The sequence below is a fragment of the Osmia lignaria genome, unplaced genomic scaffold (genome assembly GCF_051020975.1).
Source record: "Osmia lignaria lignaria isolate PbOS001 unplaced genomic scaffold, iyOsmLign1 scaffold0091, whole genome shotgun sequence".
NCBI lineage: Eukaryota > Metazoa > Arthropoda > Insecta > Hymenoptera > Megachilidae > Osmia > Osmia lignaria.
In genome coordinates this window covers 22501-27500 of record NW_027478232.1, presented here as the reverse complement: position 1 = coordinate 27500, position 5000 = coordinate 22501, and positions in this window count along the sequence as shown.

The following is a 5000-nucleotide window of genomic DNA, read 5'->3' as shown; positions in this document are numbered from 1 at the left end:
GTACTCATTCCGATTACGGGGCCTCGGATGAGTCCCGTATCGTTATTTTTCGTCACTACCTCCCCGTGCCGGGAGTGGGTAATTTGCGCGCCTGCTGCCTTCCTTGGATGTGGTAGCCGTTTCTCAGGCTCCCTCTCCGGAATCGAACCCTGATTCCCCGTTACCCGTTACAACCATGGTAGGCGTAGAACCTACCATCGACAGTTGATAAGGCAGACATTTGAAAGATCCGTCGTCGGTGCTAGATGACCATACGATCAGCACAAAGTTATTCAGAGTCACCAAAGCCGACGATGGACGAACGGACAAGCCGTCCGCCACCGATTGGTTTTGATCTAATAAAAGCATTCCTCCCATCTCTGGGTGGAATTCTGGTTTGCATGTATTAGCTCTAGAATTACCAAGTAATGTTTTGTACGATCTAAGAAACCAAAACTGATTTAATGAGCCATTCGCGGTTTCACCTTAATTCGGTATGTACTTAGACATGCATGGCTTAATCTTTGAGACAAGCATATGACTACTGGCAGGATCAACCAGGGAGCTTAGTTATTATTGTAAATTTAAATTTTCGTCGTCGGCCCTCCCTGTAAGACCGATCGACGTTAAGCCATTTCTCTTTTGTATGTAACACACATTTCATAAATTTTGTACCTCTTATAGAGGCCAAATATTCTCCTCCTCCTCTCATAAAGCACGAAAATCACTTTCACGCCGTGCATCCATCGTGCAAGCACGTAGACCACACACGCTGGACAATATAATAAAAGATAGCGCGGACAGTGGCATGCTATACAAATCGAGAAAGCGCGTACAGTGATCATGCTGGTCATTTTGCCACCAAATTTTATAATCTTTATCATTAGAGCGGGCCCACCAACCTCGTCTCTGTACTTTATACATTTCTCCTCCATCTGCACACACCTTTTCAAACATTAACGGAGAGAGTTCCTTGGACTTGCTTTAAATGTACATATTAGATATGTTGGAATCTCTCTCCTTTAGAAGTTTCCCCAGCCTTAAAACTTCTTTCATTTTTACTCCTCTCTCCATACTTATTTTCCTCTCTGAACGTATCAGAGAGGATTTTATTTCTGACACCTCTTGACTTTTCTTAAATTCAGGGACGTAATTTTGTTCATAATTCAGTGGACTTTTGTGTATTTTATACTTTAAATATTTCCAAACAGTCTCCCTTCTAAAAGTGATAGAACGAATTTTCGTCTAACACTACTTTCTTGGTTCAAAAATTTTATACAATCTTATAACTTTTTCAGTTTTAACAAATTTTGGTTACAGACAGTTGATGCTCAGTTTGTACAAGTATGCAACATTTATAAGTGCATACAGGTCACCAGCCTTATATTACAAGGCTCACCACATATGGGCCATTCGGTCTTAGACACCGACCCGTGGTAATGCTGTGTGGAGATTAATAATAATCCGCAACGGAAAACCGGAACGAGAATAGTCGAGAAAGTATATTCTCGAGGAGCGGTAGACTGCTTTTCAACCGAAGTCATAAAAGAGCCACACGCTCGACGCTACTCCCGACCGGTCCGAGCGAACCGAAAGTGCCTTCCTATAAATACCGAACGGCCGGCCGCTAGGTCGGCGACGCATGGGCTTACGCCCAGGCGTATGCCTGTGCAAACCGCCGTGAGAGCGTACCATCCCGCCGGCACGGTAAAACTTAGACTGAAAATATCGTCGAACATATCCTTTCATTTTATAACGTTCTATACATGAAAATTAATAAATTAACATGCAGGACATAATAAATTCACATTCTCATGTAAATCATGGGTTTAATTAATATTTTAAAAAATTTTAAAACCGCCCAGAACCGATGAGATGAAAATATTAAAACGATATTTTTGCATTTTCTTACGGTAAAACATTAACAAATAAGCGACTATAGCAATATAAAACTCCATTTGTAATTTAATTAATCAAAATTAATATTTTTTTTTGATTTTTCAGCGATCCAGAACCGATGAGACGAAAACATTAAAACGATATTTTTGCATTTTCTTACGACAAAACATTAACAAATACGAGACTATAACAATATAAAACTACATATGTAATTTAATTAATCAAAATTAATAATTTTTTTTGATTTTTCAGTGATCCAGAACCGATAAGTCGAAAATTTTAACAATCATATTTTTGCATTCTGTACCGTGGATCCATCGTTAAACGCTATTAAACTAACGTCCGTGATGGTATAAATGCAGATTTTCGCTCCGTTTAGCCAAAATAACGAACTTTAGGTGCGCTCCGAAATATTTCAAAGTCCCAGCGGCGTATTGCTTCGCCTCTTAGAACCGATTAGTCGAAAACTTTAACAATCATATTTTTGCATTCTGTACCGTGGATCGATCGTTAAACGCTATTAAACTAGCGTCCGTGATGGTATAAATGCAGATTTTCGCTCCGTTTAGCCAAAATAACGAACTTTAGGTGCGCTCCGAAATATTTCAAAGTCCCAGCGGCGTATTGCTTCGCCTCTTAGAACCGATTAGTCGAAAATTTTAACAATCATATTTTTGCATTCTGTACCGTGGATCCATCGTTAAACGCTATTAAACTAACGTCCGTGATGGTATAAATGCAGATTTTCGCTCCGTTTAGCCAAAATAACGAACTTTAGGTGCGCTCCGAAATATTTCAAAGTCCCAGCGGCGTATTGCTTCGCCTCTTAGAACCGATTAGTCGAAAATTTTAACAATCATATTTTTGCATTCTGTACCGTGGATCGATCGTTAAACGCTATTAAACTAACGTCCGTGATGGTATAAATGCAGATTTTCGCTCCGTTTAGCCAAAATAACGAACTTTAGGTGCGCTCCGAAATATTTCAAAGTCCCAGCGGCGTATTGCTTCGCCTCTTAGAACCGATTAGTCGAAAATTTTAACAATCATATTTTTGCATTCTGTACCGTGGATCGATCGTTAAACGCTATTAAACTAACGTCCGTGATGGTATAAATGCAGATTTTCGCTCCGTTTAGCCAAAATAACGAACTTTAGGTGCGCTCCGAAATATTTCAAAGTCCCAGCGGCGTATTGCTTCGCCTCTTAGAACCGATTAGTCGAAAATTTTAACAATCATATTTTTGCATTCTGTACCGTGGATCGATCGTTAAACGCTATTAAACTAACGTCCGTGATGGTATAAATGCAGATTTTCGCTCCGTTTAGCCAAAATAACGAACTTTAGGTGCGCTCCGAAATATTTCAAAGTCCCAGCGGCGTATTGCTTCGCCTCTTAGAACCGATTAGTCGAAAATTTTAACAATCATATTTTTGCATTCTGTACCGTGGATCGATCGTTAAACGCTATTAAACTAACGTCCGTGATGGTATAAATGCAGATTTTCGCTCCGTTTAGCCAAAATAACGAACTTTAGGTGCGCTCCGAAATATTTCAAAGTCCCAGCGGCGTATTGCTTCGCCTCTTAGAACCGATTAGTCGAAAATTTTAACAATCATATTTTTGCATTCTGTACCGTGGATCCATCGTTAAACGCTATTAAACTAACGTCCGTGATGGTATAAATGCAGATTTTCGCTCCGTTTAGCCAAAATAACGAACTTTAGGTGCGCTCCGAAATATTTCAAAGTCCCAGCGGCGTATTGCTTCGCCTCTTAGAACCGATTAGTCGAAAATTTTAACAATCATATTTTTGCATTCTGTACCGTGGATCGATCGTTAAACGCTATTAAACTAGCGTCCGTGATGGTATAAATGCAGATTTTCGCTCCGTTTAGCCAAAATAACGAACTTTAGGTGCGCTCCGAAATATTTCAAAGTCCCAGCGGCGTATTGCTTCGCCTCTTAGAACCGATTAGTCGAAAATTTTAACAATCATATTTTTGCATTCTGTACCGTGGATCCATCGTTAAACGCTATTAAACTAACGTCCGTGATGGTATAAATGCAGATTTTCGCTCCGTTTAGCCAAAATAACGAACTTTAGGTGCGCTCCGAAATATTTCAAAGTCCCAGCGGCGTATTGCTTCGCCTCTTAGAACCGATTAGTCGAAAATTTTAACAATCATATTTTTGCATTCTGTACCGTGGATCGATCGTTAAACGCTATTAAACTAACGTCCGTGATGGTATAAATGCAGATTTTCGCTCCGTTTAGCCAAAATAACGAACTTTAGGTGCGCTCCGAAATATTTCAAAGTCCCAGCGGCGTATTGCTTCGCCTCTTAGAACCGATTAGTCGAAAATTTTAACAATCATATTTTTGCATTCTGTACCGTGGATCCATCGTTAAACGCTATTAAACTAACGTCCGTGATGGTATAAATGCAGATTTTCGCTCCGTTTAGCCAAAATAACGAACTTTAGGTGCGCTCCGAAATATTTCAAAGTCCCAGCCGCGTATTGCTTTGCCCCGAAATTTTTCAAAGTTCCAGCGGCGTGTTGCTTTCAAAGTGCCTCCCTCTAAATACCGATCGGCAGGCCGCTAGGTCGGCGACGCACGGGCTTACGCCCAGGCGTATACGGGAGCAAATCGCCGTGAGAGCGTGCGATTTTGACTTTCGCAATAAGATAGTCTCCTTTATGAAAAGGAGCGTACACGTCTCCCAAAAAAAAAAACAGTTTCATGACGATCAATGTAGTTCTTGATCGAAATGTATCATAGGACGAAGATTTTATCGAAAAGTACGAACTTTGGCGACGCATCGAAATTTTTCAAAGTTCCAACGGCGTGTTGCTTTCAAAGTGCCTCCCTCTAAATACCGATCGGCAGGCCGCTAGGTCGGCGACGCACGGGCTTACGCCCAGGCGTATACGGGAGCAAATCGCCGTGAGAGCGTGCGATTTTGACTTTCGCAATAAGATAGTCTCCTTTATGAAAAGGAGCGTACACGTCTCCCAAAAAAAAAAACAGTTTCATGACGATCAATGTAGTTCTTGATCGAAATGTATCATAGGACGAAGATTTTATCGAAAAGTACGAACTTTGGCGACGCATCGA